The sequence below is a fragment of the Elephas maximus genome, chromosome 2 (assembly GCF_024166365.1).
Source record: "Elephas maximus indicus isolate mEleMax1 chromosome 2, mEleMax1 primary haplotype, whole genome shotgun sequence".
NCBI classification, from domain to species: domain Eukaryota; kingdom Metazoa; phylum Chordata; class Mammalia; order Proboscidea; family Elephantidae; genus Elephas; species Elephas maximus.
The window spans coordinates 60,454,240-60,478,706 of record NC_064820.1 but is presented as its reverse complement, the minus strand read 5'-3'; the positions used below and the strand labels follow the sequence as shown (position 1 = coordinate 60,478,706).

General features: G+C 38.9%; 1 long non-coding RNA gene across 4 annotated transcripts in view; it reads left to right on the top strand.

Annotated features, from left to right (window-relative positions):
• The window catches only part of LOC126064744 (uncharacterized), a 269,535-nt gene that overhangs the window by 146,946 nt on the left and 98,122 nt on the right, over positions 1-24,467 (top strand). The window lies entirely within an intron of this gene.

The following is a 24,467-nucleotide window of genomic DNA, read 5'->3' as shown; positions in this document are numbered from 1 at the left end:
AGAAGGAACTTGGAGTTCTGGAAAAACTTTTATAGAAATCTGGTTGGCATTTTTGTTTTGTGGCTGTAAATAGAAACCCAAGGAAATGTTAAATAATATGACCAAGGCCGTAGAGCAGATAGTAGCTGCTAACCAGGGGTGGATATAGGCTGACAAGGTCATGATGAGTCATAGCACATGCTTTGTATAAAAGCCACATTTTGATATCATTTATTCTTGGGCCCTGGCTTCAAAGATCATCCGTAGATACCAGCTACCAGCCCCTTCTCTCTACAGCTGTTTCTGCTTTCTTTCTTACAGTTCTCACTTTGATTATTTACAAATGCAGCCAGTGAGCTTCTCGGTCACCTCCCAGCCTCATTCATGCTATGTTAATTAAGGTAATGATATCTGCTGTAATAAACTCACCCCCTATTGTATATTGGCCTGAGCACACTAGGCTTGTTTTTTCTTGCTGAAGTAAAGTCTAAAATGGGTGTCTTGATTAATAGGTTTACTGTCCTCCAGGCAGTGATTCAGAATCTGTGTTGCTTTTGTCTTGTGGCTTCACTGTCTTCAACATGTACCTTTCAAAGTCACTCTGAGGATGAGCACCCAGCCTCTGGATTGGAAGATAGCTTGGAGAAATACAAGTAGAAGGCTTTTACATTGTCTGCTCTGGAAGTGGCCTGTTTCATTCCTGTTCACATTCCATTGGCTAGAACTCAGTCACACGGCTACACCTAGTTGCAAGGCGGTCTAGGAAATGTAGTTGGTTGTGTGTCCAGGAAGAAGAAATAGGATGGTTATCTTACTAGACTGCATGGCTTGGGCACTTGCTCCAGCTTTGGTTTTTGTGTTTCCTTTTCCTTTCATCACTTCTTCAGGATACATTCACTGTTCATCTTCCTCTTGTGTCCTCTCAGTAGAGTAAAATCAACTCTCCTTAGAGAGACTTTGCCCTTGTTCCTTATCTTTCCACCTCTAGACCTACTCTCTGTGGGAGCCGCTTGGCCCCCAGGCTTCTCCCATCCCCTGAGTGCTGCTTCTGCGGGGTCCTTTTTTAGACTGCTTTCATTATATGTACCATATACCTCACAGAAGAACAACAAAGATCTCTGCATCTCACATGAGCCTCCTCAGAGCCCAGCTTCCTTCTTTCCTTGTGTACACTCCTCTGACCTTTTCCTAAACCAGAAGCTTTGGGTGTGACTTCTAACACTCTGTACTTTATACCTCATACACAATTTAGCTACTCCTTCTGCCCCGTCCCCCTAAACCTTTTCCTCAAATCCTGGCCACCTCATTCTCCTGTGACCTTTCAACCCCTAACTACCCCCAAAGGGGTTTTAGGCTAATGCTCCCCCTTACTTTTCAGGTGAAAGACAAGCTTCTGTTTATGGCCTCCCAAGTTCTGTACTGGTTGTCTCATCCCAGCTTATGCAGTGCCATTCACACAGCCCTTTTGAGTTGATAGGCCACTTGCTGAGATATTATCACAGTTACTCCCCATAAGCAATCTGAAAGATACCACCAGTTGTCCTCAGGTTGACTCTGACTCATGACGACCCCACGCATGTCAGAGTAGAACTGTACCATATGGTTTTCAATGGCTGGTTTTCAGAAGTAGTTCACCGGGTCTTTCTTCTGAGGTGCCTCTGGGTGGATTTAAACCTCCAATTGTTTGGTTAGCAGCTGAATGCATTAACCGTTTGTACTACCCAGTTGACATTTTACCCATCAGGAAGCAGGTCCGGGGAGAAAACTGATATTCTAAGGTCGTACAGTACATGCAGAATGAAGACTCAAACTCAAAGCTCATCACTCCTTGATTGTCCCAATTTTATTCCTGCTGCCTCCATTTTCCTACTGCTCCTCATACCTTCCATGTTGTCTTTGGCCAAAGGCTTGAGAAAACTCCTTCATGTCTTTGAACATGGACTTCACAGAATGGAGCTGCTATGCCTGGAAAGGGCATACGCTTCATGGGAACCTCTGAAATGGTAAAAAAGACTTATTAAGTTTTTTACTCTAATGTAGGGAAAATAATGTTTGTACAGAACGTGGGACTATAGTTGTTAGAATAAATAAATAATTAACCTACCCCTCAGCTCAGTCAACAGTTTTGAGTCTCAGGAGGTAAAATTTTGTGCTTGGAATTGTGAAGGACACGAAGAATAATTACTCGGGATTTCTGCTCTTAAGGAGTCTCACAGTATCATCAGAGAAAAGACTAGAAGCGTGATAATGACAAATACATGCAGAAAACAATTCATATAGGCCAGAAGCACAAAGTCCACCTGCTACTTCAGATGATGATGAGGTGACACCTAGCTGCATAGGATAAAGATTGAGTTCATGAACGAAATGGAAATTTAAACTGCTCTTCTCATTCATTAATATTGTTATTAACTTGACAACTATTCTAAGCACCTACTATGGGCCCACCTGTACATAACACATGCAGTCTTTTTTTTTCAGGGAACTCACTGTCTAACAACAGAGAAAGCCACCCAAGTGATGATTACATAAATAATTACTTAATAACAGTCGGGGTAAGTGTTATGAAGGAAAGATAAAGGGTGTATGAGAGTGTATAATAGGCTTCACATGGGGTTTGCACCAGAGGGACTAGGTTTGAATGTACTGAGAATGGGTAGAGGAAGACATTGTAGGTGGAAGGAAGAAAGCATGGAGCAACACAGTAAAACAGTTCATTTAAGCTGGAGTGAAAAAGAGGGTAGGAAATGTACATTAGTACAAACCCCAGCAGAGAGCCTCCATGAGCGTCAGGAAACTGAAGTTGATTTGTTAGGAATTGAAACCAATGAAAGTTGAAGGTATCAAGGAAAACACTTATGATCCAGACCGGAGCAAGACCATGTGAGATGAATTACGTAGCTCTTTGTTTTTGTACATAAAACCATTTTCATTCATGTGAGAGGTAAGATGAGACAATATCAATCATCATGACTGAAAGTCTGTGGTCTGTTTGTCCATCTCACAGTGGGTGAGACAAGAGTCAAGAGCTTAGAAAGGGGGTTAGAAAAAAGTGAAAGGAAGATATTTTCACATCCCTGCAAGTCTGCAAATGAAAGGTGGGCATTTCCCAGGATGTCACAGGGTAGTGCAAGGAACAGTAAAGTGAAAAATAATGGCTTCTGTGTTACAGTTTGGACAGGGCAGAAATGAGACCCATCTTAGAATCCTGAGACTTTTCCTTTCTTTGTCTTCCTCAGGTGGAATGATTCGGCCAGGCCCAGCCTGGCTCTGTTCTGCCACAATAAAACCAGTAGTTTCATAGTGGAACTATTTACACAGCCCAGAGGAGGCACGCCCTGCCAGAGTGAACATCACCAGGTCTCCTCGTACAGTTCTTCTTAAATGTCTTCTTTAGCACAGGTACCTGGCAGCACAGACCCTGTTAACCACTGACTGCATTCCTTACAAACCGAAACCCACTGGCGGGCAGAGTGGTAAAATGGCTGGCCACCATCCAGATGGTAAACAATAGAGGCAATTATTATGCAGCCATTGACCTTGTCAATTACATATTAACCCAGGTGGTATGGAAATGGGAGCACTATCTGCTTCCATTTTTTCCCCCTTCTCTTTTTCAGCCTTTTTTCTCCAGAAGGTAAAAAAATGACTGCATTCTACCACTTCCCCAACATCATCATGACTTCTAATTTTCTATTAAAAAAATCATAACTATGTGGAAACTCCTTTAAACATGAAGTAGGGAGTTCAGAGTATTGTTTTTTTTGTGACATATAAGACATAAGGAGCCCTGCTGGTGCAATGATTAAGCACTTGGCTGCTAACCGAAAAGTTGGCGGTTCGAACCCACCAGTGGCTCCATGGGAGGAAACACCTAGTGCTCTGCTTCCATAAATATTTCAGCCTAGGAAACACTCCGGGCAGTTCTACTCTGTCCTATAGGGTTGCTATGAGTTGTAATCAACTTGACAGCACACAACAACAACAATGTACATGACACTCTATTGGGGAACAGGAAGCTGATTTTTCTTGTATGTATATCTATGGTTCATTTCCCACTATGAACTCCCCAGTTGAAAGGGCCATACTAATACAAAATACTGTCTAGATAAAAACAGAAACAAAAAACCGTTGCTGTCGAGTTGACTCTGACTCTGCTGTCGAGTTGATTCTGACTCATTAGGTAATACAATATCAATCAACAAACGTATTGTGTCTTGAAATCTCTTGCTAGTATGCCTATTCATAAGGACCTATTTCGTTTTGCATCTTTGTCCTGGTAGATGCCACACAAAGATGTTTTTATTCATTTGAAAATCTGTAGTAGCTGGCTTTGTGATCAAGGCTGATTTAAAAAAATAGTGAGGACCAGCTCTGGAAGCAGTTAAACATAGCATTGCTCAGGACAGATAGCGAAGTGGGCAGAGTCTCTTCAATGTTTCCAGTCTTCTTTTTCCTATATTTACCCTCATTTTTTTTTTTTTTTTTAGCGCCCTTGACCTCTTCTGTCTCTCTTCCCTTTCCAAGACCAGCCCTAGGAAGTCACCCATATCAGTCATTTGTCTCTTAATATGCATTAGTGAGTCCAAAGAATGCTTTTCTTGGTATGTTTACACTGAAAGCCTTATCTTGAATTGTGGAATGAAAGGAATTTCAGGTATTAGATCACAATTCGAAGTTCAAGTTTTCAAGTCCTAGTCACATGGTAGTCGAAAATATGTTTTTTATTGAAAGGAGGGTAGATTTGGCAGGCTCGCTTCTCAGACACTTGGGGTCTGCTGTCTTTGCTCTCCCCTTTCTGTGGAACCAGAACAAATAGCGTAGAGAGATCTCTAAAATGTTGCTTAATAAGGTGTGTGAGGCCTAATCCAGGAGAACTCTAATAAATGTTCAAAATAAGAGGATCACTGGATTAGGATTTTGGGTATGTCTCAAATGTGAGAAAGATTTGTCGAAATGGGGCATTGACTGCCTTCTTCCTTGGACTGTATCAGGAAATTTCCCTGGAGGCTTCAATATTTAGGGCAGCCCTGATACCCTGGCCACTGGGGGAACTTAGGGTGAGGAAGTCCTTAAGTGGGCAGTACAAATGGTAACTCGCTCAGCTGCTAACTGAAGGATGGGAGGTTGAAGTCCACCCAAAGGCACTTTAGAAGAAAGCCAGGTGATGTACTTCTAAAAAATCAGCCACTGAAAACCCTGTGGAATGCAGTTCTACTCCTTTACATGTGGGGTCGTAATGAGTTGGAATTGATTCCATAGCAACTAGTTGGTTGGTTGGTTGGTTCTTTGCTTCAATTAAGTTTCCACATTGTTTCCAGGAAGTAGGCAACATTTTCATGTTGCTAGGCCTGAATCTGCAAGCTCATTTTCTCATGTTTAGTTCATGCATATAGGGTGGAGTCAGCACATTCACTAGAAAGAGCTGTAGACTTGATGTTTCCTCTTGGTTCTGTCTCCGGATCTAAGCTAAGGTGTTAATTCTCGAGCTCAATTTGAGTAAAATGAAGGAGTTAACTAGCCACTCACTGAAGTTCCTTCTAGCTCCAAAATTTTGATGATCTCCGAGATCTATAAAATAAAATTAACTAGTGCAACTTGATATGATGCTATTTAAACCAAAATGCTTAGGACCAGGTCATTAGTAAAAAGTGAGAGCCGAGAAAGCAAGGGATACTGGCCATTTTCCATGGATTTTTTTCCTCCCAAATTGGAGCAATTCTAGTTGTGGGAAGAAGTAGAAACTACTGGTGGCAAATCAATGCTAACTGTTCAGAGAAATATATTTATAAAAGAAGGAAAGGAACAGACTGAGTCTGGAACAGTTAAGGGAGAGGCCAGTTTCTCCTAATGACGGTGGCTTGATCTGACAAACTGTGTAACCTCTCATTTGATGAAGCAATTAAACGTGCCACGGTAGAGTTCCCAGAAATAACAAGTCACAAGTCAGCAACTCTCAGATGATCAGGGAGTGTTTAGTTCCCAAATGGCCAGCTGTTTCAAAAGTACTCTAGTAACCTAGATCTTCAGGTTATTAAGAGCACCCAGTAAGCTAGACCTCATGAATAAATTGAAGGACAATGGAGAGAAATTTTGAGAAAACTGATGATTTCAGAGAATTTTAGGATTTCTATTTGGACATAATGTTTGTTTTCAATGTCATCATGGGTAATTTTTTTTTCAGTAGCACATTTGGTTAAAGAATGATGGTAATAGAGCCATGGTCCAGAGCCATAGGTCAGTCCTTTCTAATTCAGGAATAATTGACTGAATCTTTTGTATCCTTAGTACTTTGCCAGGAAAGACAACACAAAAGAAAGACAAGGCATGTTCACAGATTTGGAGGAATTTAGAACTTAGCAGAGAATAAAAGTGCATTTACAGTAAATAACAAACTTGGAAATCTTTTAACCTTGCAGCTAAGGACTGTCACCAGCCCTGGGGAGCGATTTCAGGGATAGAGGTCATAAGAGAGAATGAATGAGTTAGTTTGGACCAGAGCTTGTGGATTTTGGGACCTTTGGTAGGATCATTGCAAACATGAAGACTCATGTAGTTTCTAGTTAGAATGCTGATGGCTATTTCTTTTCTAATTAATATAAGCATTTTGTGATGAAATAACACTGCCATTAGGATTCAAGTTCCCCAACCTCTGAAACGAACAAAGTAACGACAATGAAGATATACTATGGCACAGAGATGGTAAATATATGTCAATCTGACGATATTTATTGAGCATCTATTCTGTGAAAGGCCCTGTGTCATTTTGCTGAGTTTTACACACCCTACTCTCAATTCTAAGGAGCCCTGCTGGTGCAGTGGTTAAAGCCCTCAGCTGCTAACCAAAAGGTCAGCAGTTTGAATCCATCAACCACTCTGTAGGAGAAAGAGGTGGCGGTCTTCTTCCATGAAGATCACAGCCTGGGAAACACTATGGGGCAGTTCTACTCTGTCCTATAGGGCTGTGATGAGTAGGAATTGATTTCAAGGCAATGGGTTTGGTTTTTGGTTTTGATACTCTCAATCCTATGGGACTGATTGTTGTTTTTAGGTGTCATTGAGTCAGTTCCGACTCATAACAACTCTTTGTACAACAGAAGGAAACACTGCTCAGTCCTGAGCTATCCTGACTATCATTTCTATGTTTGAGCCCATTGTTGCAGCCACTGTGTCAATCCATCTCATTGAGGGTCTTTTTTTGCACTGACTTTCTACTTTGCCAAGCATGATGTCCCTCTCCAGGGACTGGTCCCTCCTGATAATATGTCTGGAGTATGTGAGACAAAGTCTTTCCATCCTTGCTTCTGAGGAGCATCCTGGCTGTACTTCTTCCCAGACAGGTTTGTTTGTTCTTCTGGCAGTCCATAGTATATTCAGTATTCTTCATCAACACCATAATTTAAATTCTCCTTTGGTCTTCCTTACTCATTGTCCAGCTTTTGCATGCAAATGAGATCATTGAAAACACTGTGGCTTGGGTAAGGTGCACATTAGTCCTCAAAGTGACATTTTTGCTTTTGAACTCTTTAAAGTGGTCTTTCACAGCAGATCTGCCCAATGTAATACATTGTTTGATTTCTTGACTGCTTCTTCCATAGGTGTTGATTGTGGATTCAAGTAAGTAAAATCCTTAACAACTTCAATATTTTCTGTTTATCATGATGTTGCTTGTTGGTCCAGTTGTAGGGATTTTTGTTGCCTTTCTGTTAAGGCGTAATCCATACTGAAGGCTGTGGTCTTTGATCTTCATCAGTAAGTGCTTCAAGTCCTCTTCACTTTCAGCAAGCAAGGTTGTATAATCTGCATAACGCAGGTTGTTAATGAGTCTTCCTCCAATCCTGATGGCCCATTCTTCTTCATATAGTCCAGCTTCTCGGATTATTTGCTCAGCATACAGATTGAATAGGTATGGTGAAAGGATACAACGCTGATGCACACTTTCCTGATTTTAAACCATGCAGTATCCCCTTGTTCTGTTCGAACAACTGCCTCTTGGACTATGTACAGGTTCTATATGGACACGATAAAGTGTTCTGGAATTCCTATTCTTGTTATGATTCACACTATTGAATGCCTTTTCATAGTCAATAAAACACAGGTAAACACCTTTCTGGTATTCTCTGCTTTCAGCCAAGATCCATCTGTCATCAGCAATGATATCCTTGGTTCTGTATCTTAGGACTGATTAGACATGTTTTGATCCTCAGAAGGGCTCTGCCCAGGGACTGAGGAATAGAGTTTCACTGGCTTTTCAAAGCAAAAGCTGGTTTTAGAAGCCAGAAGATTGATTGGTAGGAAGCTCTTCTTTCCATCCAAACTAAATCTCTTAAGCTCTTTCTTGGGTGGAGGAACAGAACACCCACGCATCATTTTTGTTTAACAAGCTTCTCTAATGGGAAAATATTTCTAATGAGCCCCAAAGAGTATTGCAGAGGTTTCTCTCAATTTTGGTAACAAATATCACCAGTAGATCTAGAAGTTTGATACATTGCCTGACCTATAGGAGATCCTCAATACATACTCATTATTCTTACTATTGTTTTGTTTTTATTTTTTACTACTAAATAATTTTATCTCTAGACCATAATGATATCCTGGAGGAGGTGTGCTTTGGGCAGCTATTTGTTACAAGAAAATTACTTTTTTTAATCATTGAAATTCAAAGTTTTATTTGTTTATATCTTCTAATATTTGTTTCGCATATTGGACACAGCCACTGGACATCATTCATTTGACTTGAAAACACTGTAGAAGAAAGGTGAGAGATACATTTAGATGATGTCTTACTTATCTAGTGCTACTGTAACAGAAATACCACAAGTTTGTGGCTTTAATGAACAGAAGTTTATTTTCTCACAGTTTAGGAGAGTGTAAGTCTGAATTCAGGGCACCAACTTGAGGGGAAGGCTTTCTCTCTCTGTTGGCTCTGGGTAAAGTCCATGTTTCTTCAGCTTCTGTTCCACGGTTCCTTGGGATCTTCATGTGGCATGGCATCTGCCTTTCCCCTATTGTGTTTTCTTGCTTTTAGGCCTAATCTTCACTTTTTATATTTCAAAAGTGATTAGTTTTAGACACATCCTACACTGATATGGCCTTATGAACATAACGAAGAAAATCTAACTCCCAAATGGGATTATATCCACAATTACAGGGATTAGGAATTATGACGTATATTTTGGGGGGCCACAATTCAGCCCCTAACAGATGATTTCATGATGGACACATAAGTGTTGATTATTCTTCTAAACTTTTTTCGTTCATCAAGGATTGGACCTTATATATCATGTTGTTAATATCGCCTTAAGTAATAAAATTTGAAGAATAACTTACTCAAAGCCTTTTTTTTTAATCAACTTTGACATGCTGTGTTTCCCCACTGTTCTGAGAGAGTCCCTCAAGAATTTTTGTATATTGGTTCTTCTAGGACACCTATTACAAAAACACAAACATTGTTTTCTGAGTAGAGTCAGCCTTGTATTATAGATAACAATTGACCCAGATCACACACATTATATTCTAAGATATTTCCATGTAAGTAAAGACAGTGCAAAGATGAAAACTTTCCAGGTTTGCTTTTTTTTTTTTTTTTAATGAGCTGGAGTTTGTCGGCAGGTGGGTTAATGCTGCCAAAACTCAGAGTTTTATGAAAAATGGAAGCCACTATTGATCCCTTGGAAATTTTACAGCAGATCAACAACTTAATTTGTACTGTCCAACCACTGTGGAGTCACTTTGGTGGCTTGTATCACTAGGCTACCATCTGAAAGTTCAGTGGTTTGAACCCACCAGCCACTCCATGGGAGAAAGATGTGGCAATCTGTTCCTGTAAAGATTTATAGCTTTGGAGACCCTATAGGGCAGTACTACCCTGTCCTATGTTGGAGGTCTGGTGGCTCAGTGATTAAGAACCTGGCTGCTAACTAAAAGGTCGGCAGTTTGAATCCATCAGCTGCTCCTTAGAAACCCTATGAGGCAGTTCTATTCTGTCTTATAGGGTCACTGTGACTCAGAATTGACTGAATGGCAACAGGTACAGGTAACCACTGTGGGGTGGGAAGATTTAATATGCCATACTGATGACTGAATTACAAAATAGGTGAGTGACCAGGTACCCCTCTTGGTCCATTTTCCTGGGGTAAGTCTCCTAGATGATCTCACTGAAATCCACTCTTGCCTTCCTACACGCTATTGTCCACAAAGAAGCCAGAGTGATGTTTAAGATAAATCTGATTATTTCACTATCTTGTTTAAAACTTTCCCAGAATTTCCTTTAACACTCCGAAATAGAATCCAGAGTCTTTACTCTAAACCTCACAAAGCCCCATAACTTGTTCACTGATATCTTCATTTTGTGCCATTTCCCCTTGGTTGCCATATGTCAGAATCAACTCAAGTTGACTTGATGGCAATGGTTGTAGTTTTTCATGCTTTAGTCAGATTGGCCTCTTTTGGTTTCCAGAAGTGGTGAAATTTGTTCCTGCCTTAGGGCCTTGCCTCTGCCTGTTCTCTCTGTTAACGGTGCTCTTGCTACTTCCCTTCATTGTTGTCAGTCAGATTTCACCTCCTCAGGGATACTTTCTGTGATTGCCCAGTCTACCCAATGACCATCTTATTCACCTATTTTAATTCTCTGAATAATACCTTTTACTCTTCATTACTTTCTTGTTTATTTCTTTGTTTATTGCCAATTTCCGTTCTCCCCTCTAGAATATAAAAAACAAAAAAACCAAACCCATTGCCATCGAGTCGATTCTGACTCATAGTGACCCTATAGAATATAGAAGAACTGCCCGATAGAGTTTCCAAGGAGCACCTGTCGGATTTGAACTGCTGACCTCTTGGTTAGCAGCTGTAGCACTTAACCACTACGCCACCAGGGTTTCCTCACTAGAACATAGGCTTCATGAATCCAGGAATTTTTTCTACACTTACAGCTAATCCTACCCACTTAGAACAGTGCCTGGCACATAATAGACCCTCAAAAACAAACAAAAAAAAAAGTGTTAAATAAATAAATAATGTAAAATAGAGGTAACAATACTGATTACGAGAAATTATTATAAGGATTAAATGAAACAATGTCTGTAAAGTGCTTAAAATAGAGACTGGCATGTAATAAGCTTAAAAAAAAAAAAAAAGCTTAAAAAAGATAGGTATTATTATTGTGGAGTCCCCGGGTGGCTTAGGTTAGTGGTTTAAATCCAGTCAGAGGCACCTCAAAAGAAAGACCTAGTAGTCTACTTTCGAAGGGGTGCAGTTCTGCTCTGAAACACATGGGGTTGCCGTGAGTTGGAATTGACTCAATGGCAACTGAAAAAATTTTTTATTGTTGTTGTCATTATTACTTTGTGATTTCTTTGGCAATTTTCCCCCGTCTTTATAATTAGCATGTTCTTCCTTTGATGTATTCAGATTCCTTATGCTGCAATTATCTAATTTTCCTCTTTGTAGACCACACAGAGTTGTAATTCTTCTGAGCTATTTGAAAATAGTAAGTTCAGTCCTTGACATTCTTTCTTCCAAGTTAAATAATTCTAATTTTGTGCTTTTTTTCTCACAGGTATTATACTTAGAGAACCAGTCTGTTGCCATTGAGTTGCTTCTAACTCATAGTGACCCTATAGGACAGAGTAGAACTGCTGCATAAGGTTTCCGAGGAGCAGCTGGTGGGTTCAAACTGCCGACATTTTCATTAGTAGCTGAACTCTTAACCACTGAGCCACCTACTTGTGCTCTCCTACCCTGAGCCCTGAGACAGGGCTGCTGAACTAGGCCTTTACCATACAGTAATTAGCAAATTCCTGCACAGCTCTAATTTGTTCAGACATAAAGGAAGCTGCCCACACAATTTTCCCTTGAAAATGACAACTTTGCAATAGTAGTTCCGCCTAGTTTTAAGGGGCAAGAAAATTCTTGCACAGACATTCTCATATGCATTTTTAAAAATACATTAACAAATAAGGAGTTCTGGTCTTTATTTGGAGCCATGACCAAAAGGTCAGCAGTTCAAATCTACCAGCTGCTCCTTGGAAACCCTATGGGGCAGTTCTGTGTGCTATAGGGTTGCTATGAGTTGGAATCGACTCGATGGCAATGAGAGTTTGGTCTTTATTCAACTTTCACTTCACTAGATATATTTAGATAGCCGCCTCCACTGCAGCTAAGCCTCCCCATTCATAACAAAGACATAATAATTGAAATTTAGAAACTATGAAATCATTTCATATCCCAATGAAATATTCCAGAGTGACAGGAGAAATGATTTGGTCTGGGTCTTTCAACCTATGCAGAGAATACTTATTTTCTGAGGTTTGTGTGTCTTTCATTTAGATCCTAAGGATGGAAAACTCTATGATTGCCATATCTTTCTTTCGATACTTCAGACAGGATTCTATCTGGGAGCTCTTGAGTTTGATAGAGAACAATGGTTATTTTATTTAAAAAGAAAAACAAATACTGTACAAATATTCTTAATATGCTGGAGAAGTTTGTGGAACTTCTTAACAATCTGAGAAACAATTACAGTTTATATATTATAGAATTGTAGAATAGGAGGGAGTTCATCAGTTCACTCTGTGGTTTGGGTAAACTTACTCATGTATGGCTGTTTCTCTGAGTTCCTTCTCAAAAGGAAATGTACATTTGTAGAAAAGAGACAAAATAAGAACATGTAAAAACTTACAAATGTCAATTTAACCCTTTATATTTAAACATTTTTTTCACTCCTCATAGAAGTTTTCATAAATTGTGACTAAGGACATTTTAAATCTGAAGTACTGTACAGTACTTATGACTGTAGTCTGACTAACAGTGTTTGTTTTATTATAGAAATTTAAGGTACATTAGAAGCAGTAAAAGAACAATATTGATACTGTGGAGAACCAATATCAGTGAGATAAAGCATAGCATTGAGAAATATCATAAAAATGGCTGAAGAAAAAGACAGAACTGCAAGAGACTAGGAAGCATATTATAGATATGAAGAATAGTCAATGAATATCTAATACACAGAAAATAAATATGGACAAGAAAAGAGAAAAAATACAACATTCAAAGATATAATAAAAGAGAACTTTCCTAAAAGGCAATGAGATCTTATTATTTTGAAGATTTAAAAGTTTTATTGTAGCCTAAGAAAATTTAATAAATAATAACCCACATCAAGATACATACTGATGAATTTGGTTAACATCAAAGAAGAGAAATTTCTAAAATCTTTCAAAAATAGAAACAGAAAAAATCACTATCACCCCGTTTCTCTCACTGCCTCCATTAGCTTCCACCTCCATAACAAAAGTCGCACAGTTAGAGTTGATCTCAGACTTTTCAGATGCAGTCTTTGATGGTCGGCAATGGAATAACATCAATAGAAGACAGGGTGGGAAAAAACTGTCACTTAGCCAAGTTGTCTTTCTCATGCAAAGGGCAATACTAAGATATTCTTAGGAATGAAATTATTTATGTACCTTTCTTGGAAAATTTATCAAAAATATAACTCAGTCAACCAGAATAAAAATAATTTAAAAAGCAAAAACAAAATTTATAAATGAAATTAAAAGAGCAATGAAAAATAGAATTAGTTTAGATTTAAAATTATAGGAGATATTTTAAATGGAAAGTGCAGAGAAATCTCTTCTTACACTGTCACCTGAAACAACTATTTATAAAGGCATGGCTTGAGCAGGTGGTAAAGTAAGGAAAATAATTGGAGGCCAGAAACAGAAGAAAGTGCTATTGCACAAGGTGACGCGAACTCTAAGCCATGCTTGCTTTGTGCAAGCAACGTCCTCAGTGAAGGGAACTGTTGATCTCTGGTGAATTTTGCCTGATCTTTAATGAGCCAAGTGTGCTCAAGGGACAGAAGCAAAAACTGGAGTTCCTCTTAATCAAGAGGAGGTTGGATGGAACGCCTCTGCATAAATTTGGGACTCCTAAAAGATGTCACTTTCAATGAATACATGATCAATAAAGAATGAAAAGACCAATCAAAAGTGGTGAGAAAATTGGTTGGCCTTATTAAGGATAAATGGTGCAAAGAGCTAAGCCCTTGACTACTGCCAGAAGTTTGGTGGTTTGAACCCAACCAGAGGTGCCTTGGAAGACAGGCCTGGAAATCTGCTTCTGAAAGGCCAAAGCCTTGAAAACTGTATGGAGCAGTTCTACTCTGTACACATGAGGATGCCATTAGTTCGAATAAAATAGACTCAATGGCAACTAACAACATGAGGATAAAAACCGAAAATATTTTCCTCACCGGACCTTACATAAAAATCAATTCCAGATGGACTAGTGACTTAAAAATCGAAAGGCAAAATTTAAAACCTTTTAGGAAAAATAGAGAATATCTTTATTTCAGGGTATGAAAGACTGTTTATACAAGACACCAAAAGAAACTAACCATCCATAAAGGAAAAGATTACTATATCTGACTACATTAAAATAAAAAAACTTCAGCTCATCAGAAGACACCATAAAGAGAGATAAAGTAGAAGTCATAAAGAGGAAGAAGATATTTGCCACATATATAACTATAGGGCTGATATCTAGAATACAAAGAGAACTACTTTGAATAAGAAAAAGACGAATAACCCAATAGAAAAATGGCCATTGTCATGAGCAGACGTTTCCCAGAAAACAGCAATGGCCAATAAATACAAGAAAATATTATTAACCTTATTATGTATCAAGACAATGTAAATAAAAACCACAATGACATCATTTTCGTGTCTGTCAGATTAACAAAAATTAAAAAGTTAATAACAAGTGTTGCAATGATATAGAGCAGCAGAACTCTGGGACTGCTTGTGGGAGTATAATTTGGTACAATCATTTTGTAAGTCATCGCTGTCAGTTTGTTGTATGGTTGTGACTTACATGTCACTGTGATGCTGGAAGCTATGCCACCGGTATTTAAAATGCCAGCACAGTCACCCATGGTAGAGAGGTTTCAGGGAAGCTTCCAGACTAAGACGGACTGGGAAGAAGGACCTGGTAGCCTACTTCTGAAAAAACTGGTTAGTGAAAACGTTATGAATAGCACAACATTGTCTGATTTAGTGCCAGAGGATGCGCTCCTCAGGTTGGAAGGCACTCAAAATATGACTGGGGAAGAGCTGGTGCCTCAAAGTAGAGTTGACCTTAGTGATGTGGTTGGAGTTAAGCTTTTGGGACTTTTATTTGCTGATGCGGCATGACTCGAAAATGAGAAGGAACAGCTGCAAACATCCATTAATAATTGGAACATGAAATGTACAAATTATGAATCTAGGAAAATTGGAAGTTGCCAACAATGAAATGAAATTCTTGAAGATCATTATCCTAGACATCAGCGAACTGAAATAGAGTGGCATTGGCCATTTTGAATTGGATAATCACGTGGTCTAGTATGCTAGGAATGACAACTTGAAGAGGGACAACATTGAATTCATTGTCAGAAAGAACATTTCAAGACCTATACTGAAGTACAATGCTGCCAGTGATAGGACAATATCCATACGCCTACAAAAAAGACTATATGACTATTATTCAAACTTATGCACCAACCACTAATGCCAAAGATGAAGAAATTGAAGATTTTTATCAACTTCTGCAGCCTGAAATTGATCAAACATAAAATCAAAGTGCATTGATAATTACCAGTGATTGGAATGTGAAAATTGGAAACAAAGAAAGGCTATTATGGCCTTGGTGATAGAGAAGATGTTGGAGATCCCATGATAGAAATTTGCAAGACAAATGACTTGTTCATTGCAAATACCTTTTTTCAACAACATAAACAGCAACTATACATGTGGGCCTCACTGGGTAGAATATACAAGAATCAAATTGGCTATATCTGTGGAAAGGGACAATGGAGAAGCTCAATATCATCAGTCTGAACAAGGCCAGTGGCTGGCTGCAGAGCAGACCATGAATTGCTCACATGCAAACTCAAGTTGAAGCTGAAGAAAATTAAAATATGTCCACCAGAGCCAAAGAAAGAACTTGAGTTATCTCACCCAAATTTAGAGAACACCTCAAGAATAGATGTGACTCACTGAACACTAATGACTGAAGACCAGATGAGTTGTGGGGTGACATCAAGGACATCATACACGAAAAAAGCAAAAGGTCATTAAAAAAACAGGAGCGAAAGAAAAGGATGTCAGAAGAGACTCTGAAACTTGCACTTGAATGTACAGTAGCTAAAGGAAATGGAAGAAATGATGAAGTAAAAGAGTTGAACAGAAGATTTCAAAGAGCATCTCAAGAAGACAAAGTATTATGTTGAAATGTGCAAAGATCTGGAGTTAAAAAACCAAAAGGGATGAACATGCTCAGCATTTCTCAAACTGAAAGAACTGAAGGAAAAATTCAAGTCTCGAGTTGCAATATTGAAAGAGTCTATGGGCAAAATAATGAACTAAGCAAGAAGCATCGAAAGAAGATGGGATACACAGAGTCACTGTACCAAAAAGAATTGGTTAATGCTCAACCATTTCGAAGGTAGCATATGATCAAGAACCAATGGTACTGAAGGAAGAAGCCCAAGCTATCCTGAAGGCGTTGGTGAAAAATGAGGCTCTAGGAATTGACAGAATATCATTTGAGATGTTTTGACAAACAGATGCAGTGCTGGAAGTACTCACTCGTCTATGTGAAGAAATTTTGAAAAACAGCTACATGGCCAACCAACTGGAAGAGATCCATATCTGTGCCCATCCAAAGAAAGGTGATCCAACAGAATGCAGAAATTATCAAACAATATCATTAATATCACACAGAAGTAAAATTTTGCTGAAGGTCATTCAAAAGAGAATGCAGCACAACCCTGACAGGAAACTGCCAGAAATTCAAGGTGAGAAGAGGATGTGGAATGAGGGATGTCATTGCTGATGTCAGATGGATCTTGGCCGAAAGCAGAGAATACCAGAAAGATGTTTACTTGTGTTTTATTGAGTATGCAAAGGCATTCAACTGTGTGGATCATAACAAATTATGAATAACATTATGAAGAATGGGAATTCCAGAACACCTAATTGTGCTCATGTGGAACCTGTACATAGACCAAGAGGCAGTAGTTCCAACAGAACAAGGGGATACCTTGTGATTTAAAATTAGGGAAGGTGTTTGTCAGGGTTGTATCCTTTCATCATATTTATTCGATCTGTATGCTGAGAAAATAATCCAAGAAGCTGGACTATATGCAGAACATGGTATCAGGATTGGAGGAAGATTCATTAACAACCTGCAATATACAGATGACACAACCTAGCTTGCTGAAAGTGAAAAGGACTTGAAGTCCTTACTGATGAAGATCAAAGACCACAGCCTTCAGTATGGATTACACCTTACATAAAAGAAACAAAAATCCTTACAACTGGACCAATAAGCAACACCATGATAAACAAAGATCGAAGTTGTCAAGTATTTAATTTTACTTGGATCCATAATCAATGCTCACTGAAGCTGCAGTCAAGAAGTCAAACACCGTATTGCACTGGGCAAATCTGCTTTAAAAGGCCTCTTTAAAGCGTTAAAAAGCAAGTATGTAACCTTGAGGACTAAGATGCTTCTGACCCAAGTCCGGTATTTTCAATCACCTCATATGCGTGCAAAGCTGGACAATGAATAAGGAAGACTGAAGAAAAATTGATGGCTTTGAATTCTGGTGTTGAGGAAGAATATTGAATATACCCTGGACTGCCAGAAGAACGAACAAATCTGTCTTGGAAGAAGTACAGCCAGAATGCTCTTTGGAAGCAAGGATGGCAAGACTTTGTCTCATGTACTTTGGACATGTTAGCAGGAGGGACTAGTCCCTAGAGAAAGACATCATCCTAGGTAAAGCAGAGGGTCAGCAAAAAAGGGGAAGACCCTCAACAAGATGGATTGACACTGGCTGCAACAATGGGCTCAAACATAGCAATGACTGTGAGCACGGCACAGGACCAGGCAGTGTTTCATTCTGTTGTACGTAGGGTCACTATAAGTTGGAACAGACACAAAGGCACCTAACAACAGCATTTTGTAAAACCATCTGGCGTTAAGTAGTAAAGCTGAATATGTGCATACCCTATGAACTAGGAATTTGTCTCTTTTTCTTAGAGAAACTTTAACACATGAACAGACATGTTTAGAGAAACATGATTCCTATTAGCAAAAGCCTGAAAGCAATCTAAATACCCATCAGCAATAGAATGGATGAACAAAGCGGGGAATACATATAACAGAATACTATATAACACTAAAAATACTGAACAAACTGTACTCATCAATATGAATGCATTTATATTTATGTAAATATACACAATATTAAACCATAAAAAGAATTTACAGAAAAATTCATACAGAATGATTCCATTTAGAAAAATTTAGAAATCAGGAAAAACTAAACAATATGTTGTTGGGGAAATATGTATGTAGTAATAGCATAAAGAAAAGCAAGGGACTGCTTAATACTAATTCAGGAGCCCTGGTGGTGCAATGGTAAGTGCTTGGCCACTAACCAAAAGGCTGGCTGTTTGAATCCCCCAGATGCTCTGTGAGAGAAAAGACCTGGCTATCTGCTCCTTAAAGATTTCAGTCCAGGAAACCATACGGGGCAGTTCTACTCTGCCCTATAGCGTTGTTGTGAGTCAAATCAACTTGATAGCACACAACAACAATTCAGTGCAGGGTTACCTCTGAAAGCATGGAGGAGGACCAGGAAGGAGCACAGGGGGGCTTCAAAGGTATTGGTCAGAGCATGATAGAGGATGCCTGAGTGTCATTTTATTATTCTTCACTAAATGAGGACTAAAAAGCCTTGATGGTGCAATGGTTAAGAACTCTTCTACTAACCGAAAGGTCGGAGGTTCGAACACACCCAGCGACTCTGCTTCCACAAACATTACAGTCCAAGAAACGCTATGGGGCAGCTCTACTCTGTCACATAGGGTTGCTAGAACAACAAATGGTGAATATACACTATATGTACACTTTTAGTACGTATGATTTTTAAATAATAAACATGAAAAACAAAAACTGTAATAAACATGATTACAAAATAATTTTATTAGTAATACATCTACAAAAATACAAATGCATATCAATAAAAATAATTTAGGGTAAAAAGTATCAGCAGGAACAAAATAAACGATTTTACATCTTGGCCCAAATATGAAATTAAAACAGCAATTACAAGGCAAAGAGAACACCTATGGTCAGATTTCAAACCAAGAGACAGAGCTCAGAAGCAGACTGAGTGCATACAGAAATCCAGCCGGTAAAAGCAACAATAGCTCACGTTTATATCGTATTTACTGTGTATATCACTACTTGAACTTAAATTAATTCCTGACAGAGCAAAGATTTAAATGTAATATGCAGCCATAAAGACATGACTCATCATTTAGGTAGTAGCTGAAATGTCAGTTCCTACAGGGAGCTTTCCTTGACCTTCCTGGATGCCCATAAGTGCCCCCACTATGGACTCCCATGGCAGTTGACACTTTTTCCATCATTATAGATAACATAAGGAGCCCCAGTGGCACAGTGGTTAAGTGCTCAGATGCTAACCAAAAGGTTGATGGTTCCAACCCACCAGCTGCTCTGTGGAAGAAAGATGTGTCAATCTGTTTCCGTAAAGATATACAGCCTTGGAAACCCTACGACGGGGCAGTTCTATTCTGTCCTGTAGGGTTGCTATGAGTGGGAATAGATTTGACAGCGATGGCTTTTTTTTTTTTTTTTTTTAATAGGTAACATTCTTTCTAGCATTTCTGAGTCCATTTTTTTTTTTTTTTTAATTGGAAGAGTGCCTCAGTGAAAGCACGATGCTGTTCTATTTTATTCACCACTGTATTCCTAGTAACGTGGAGAGGGCCCATTAGTAGGCTTTCAATGGATATTTGTTAAATTCGTACATAAACAACCAAATAAATGAATACAAATTCTGTGTTGCACATACCTACGAAATGAGATATGAAAGCAGAAGCCATAAAAGCAAGTATTTGAATACATCAAAATTAAAAACAAATGAAGACAAACAAACCTCTGTACAGCAGATGGAAGACAAATAGCAAACTGGGAAAAAAATATGTTATTAAAATATTAGGCAAAAAGTTACCATGCTAAATTTATAAAAAGTTCTTTTTATTTGATATGGAACAGGAAGAGAGGAACCCTTAATGAATGAGTAAAGGAATGAAAAACAACAGTAACAGCTCACATTTATATCATATTTACGATGTACATCATTACTTGAACTTAAATTAATTCCTGATGGCACAAAGATTTAAATATAAAATGAAGTCTTTATAAACTTTCACCTAACGTACAATAAAAAACTTTAAAAAGTGCAGTTGCCTTGTGGAATAAGCATATTCCATCTGAGTTGGGGTCGACTTAATGGCAATGGGTTTGGTTTTTTTTTAAACCTACTCTTTTTTTTTTTTTTGGTTCATAAATGAAGCCAGGACCTTGCCACTTCATAGCCCCTAAATTCACACCATTGCTGGATGCTCCTCCCAGTCCCCAGCTCTCGGGTCCCCAGTTCTCAGCTTCATGGCCTACAGCCTCAGCTCTGCTGTTCATAGATATCCTGGGGTGGGGCGCTGTGAGAACGCGAACTTAATCTAACCTTGCTGAGGAATGTTGAAGAATGTGACTAACTGCACGCAGTGCAGAGTAGATGCACAGAAAGGGGCAACTGCAGGAGATCATGATACAGAATTATGAAAAACTGAACATCACAGTGAGCTTAATGTAACTGCATTAAATAACCATTGACTATTGACTACTAGCCTAAAGGTTGGTGGTTTGAATCCAGCCAGTGGTGCCATGGGGCATGGGTGGGGTGAGATGGTGGCAATCTGCTTCCATTGAGATTACAGTTGGAAGGGCCCTGTGGAGCAGTTCTGCTCTGTAGCACATGGGGTCACCATAAGTAGTAATCAACTCCATGGCAATGAGTTTGGTTTTTATGGGGTATTTACTAAAAGAGGTATTGATGGTTCAGGGGTAGAATTCTTACCTTCCATGTGGAGACTTAGGTTTGATTCCTGGCCAATGTACCTCATGTGCAGCCAATGCCCATTTCACATTGTTAATGACACTGAACAGCTTCCAGTGGAGCTTACAGACTAGAAAGAACTAGGAAGAAAAGCCTAGAAATCTACTTCTGAAAACCAGCCAACGAAAACCCTATGAATTTCAACAATCTGATCTGCACTCAATCATAGGGATGGCACAGGAATGAGCAGACTTCCATTCTATTGTCTGTGGGTTTGCCATGAATCAAACCCTGAGTCTACTGCAGCTAACAACAGCAACATTTACTAAAAATGGGATGATGTATAACAGCTGTAGCATTGTTGTGTAGTTGTTAAGTGTTGTCAAACTGATTCTGATTCGTAGCAAACCTGTGTACAACAGAAGGAAACACTGCTCAGTCCTGTGCCATCCTTACGATCGTTGTTATGCTTGAGCCCATTGTTTCAGCCACTGTGTGAATCCATCTCTCAAGAGCCTTCCTCTTTTTCGCTGGCCCTCTACATTACCAAGCATGATGTCCTTCTCCAGGGACTGGTCCCTTCTGATAACATGCACAAAGTACATGAGATGAAGTCTTGCCATTCTTGCTTCTGAGGAACATTCTGGCTGTACTTCTTCCGAGAGAGATTTGGTCCTTCTTCTGGCATTTTTTTTTTTTTTCTGGCAGTCCATGGTATATTAAATATTATTCACCAATACCATAATTCAAAGGTATCAATTCTTCAGTCTTCTTTATTTATTGTCCAGCTTTGCATAAATATGAGGTGATTAAAATACCATGACTTGGGCCAGGCATACTTTAGTCCTCAAGGTGACATATTTGCTTTTTAACATATTAAAGAGGTCTTTTGCAGCAGATTTGCCCAATACAATATGGTGTTTGATTTCTCAATTGCTGCTTCCATGGGCATTGATTGTGGATCCAGGTAAGATGAAATCCTTGACAACTTCAATCTTTTCTTTGTTTATCATGATGTTGCTTATCTGTCCAGTTGTGAGGATTTTTATTTTTTTATGTTGAGGTATAATCCATACTGAAGGCTGAAGTCTTTGATCATCATCAGTAAGTGCTTCTAGCCCTCTTTACTTTCAGCAAGCAAGGTTGTGTCATCTGTATATTACAGGTCGTTTATGAGTCTTCCTCCAATCCTGATGCTGAGTTCTTTTTCAAATAGTCCAGCTTCTCGGATTATTTGCTCAGCATACAGATTGAATAAGTATGGTGAAAGGATATGACCTTGACACATCTTTCCTGACTTTAAACCATGCAGTATCCCCTTGTTCTGCTCAAACTACTGCTTTTGGTCTATGTACAGGTTCCACATAAGCACAATTAAGGGTTCTGGAATTCCCATTCTTGGCAACATTATGCATAACTTGTTATGATCCACACAGTTGAAGGCCTTTGTATAGTCAATAAAACACAGGTAAATATCTCTCTGGTATTCTTTGCTTTCAGCCAAGACCCATCTGACATCAGCAATGATATCACTCATTCCATGTCCTCTTCTGAATTTGGCTTGAATTTCTGGCAGTTTCCTGTCGATGTAATGCTGCAGTCGCTTTTGAATGATTTTCAGCATGGTTTTACTTGTGCTTGATATTAGTGATATTGTTTAACAATTTCCTCATTCTGTTAGGTCACCTTTCTTTGGAATGGGCACAAATATGGGTCTCTTCCAGTTGGTTGGCCAGGCAACTGTTCTCCAAATTTCTTAACATAGACGAGTAAGCATCTCTAGCACTGCATCTGTTCTTTGAAACATCTCAGTTGATATTACATCAATTCCTCAAGCCTTGTTTTATGCCAATGCTTTCAGTGCAGCTTGGACTTCTTCCTTCACTCCATCGCTTCTTCATCATATGCTACCTCCTGAAATGGCTGAATGTTGACCAATTCTTTTTTGGTAGAGTGACTCCCTGTATTCCTTCTATCTTCTTTTGATGCTTCCTGCTTCATTCAATATTTTCCCCGTAGAATCCTTCAATATTGTGACTCAAGTCTTGGATTTTTTCTTTGGTTCTTTCAGCTTGAGAAACACTGCGTGTGTTCTCCCGTTTTGGTTTTCTAACTCTAGATGTTTACACATTTCACTATAATACTTTGTCATCTTCTCAAGCCACCCTTTGAAATCTTCTGTTCAGTTCTTTTACTTCGTCATTTCTTCAATTTGCTTTAGCTACTCTGTTTTCAAGAACAAGTTTCAGAATCTCTTCTGACACCCGGTTTGGTCTTTTCTTTTTTTCCTGTCTTTTTAATGCCCTCTTTCTTTATTCGTGTATAATGTCCTTGATGTCACTCCATAACTCATCTGGTCTTTAGTCATTAGTATTCACTGCGTCAAATCTATTCTTGAGAAGTTCTCTAAATTCAGGTGGGATGTAACCAAGGTCATACTTTGGCTCTTGTGGACTTATTCTAATTTTCTCTAGCTTCAACCTGAACTTGTACATGAGCAATTGATGGTCTGTTCTGCAGTTGGCCTCTGGCCTTGTTCTGACTGATGACATTGAGCTTCTCCATAGTCTCTTTCCACAGATGTAGTTGATCTGATTCCTGTGTATTCCATCTGGTGAGGTCTACATGTATAGTCACCGTTCATGTTGGTGAAAAAAGTTTTTGCAATGAATAAGTCGTTTGTTTCACAAAATTCTATCATGTGATCTCCAGAGTTGTTTCTATCACCAGTGCCATATTTTCCAATTACTGATCCTCTTTGTTTCCAACTTCACATTCCAATCACCAGTAAATATCAATGCATCTTAATTGCTTGTTTGACCAATTTCAGACTACAGAAGTTGAAAAAAATCCATTTCTTCATCTTTGGCCTTAATGGTTGGTACAAAAATTTGAGTAATAGTCATATTAACTTGTTTTCCTTGTAGGCAAATGGAGACTATCCTATCACTGACAGCATTGTACTTAAGGTTAGATCTTGAAATGTTCTTTTTGACAATTTGTCATTCTTGGCAATGATCAGTACCAGCCCATTTCAGCTCACTAATGCCTAGAATATCGATCTTTTTGTGTTCCATTTCTTTTTTTGACAATTTCCAATTTTCTAAATTCTTAATTTGTACTGTCCATGTTCCAGTCCTTAATGGATGTTTGCAGCTGTTACATCTCATTTTGAATCATGCCACATCAGCAAATGAAGATCCCAAGAGCTATCCAAGTCTTTAAGGTTGACTCTACTTTGAGTGGAGCTCCGGTGGGGAAGTGGTTAAGAGCTCGGCTGCTAACCAAAAGGTGGACAGTTCAAATTCACCAGCTGCTCCTCAGAAACCCTATAGGGCAGTTCTACTCTGTCATACAGAGTTGCTATAAGTTGGAATTGACTCAACAGCAATGGACTTTGGCTACTTTTAGGAGGCAGCTCTTCCCTAGTCATATTTTGAGTGCTTCCAACCTGAGGGGCTCATCTTCTGGCACTATATCACAGAATGTTCCACTACTATTCGTAAGGTTTTCA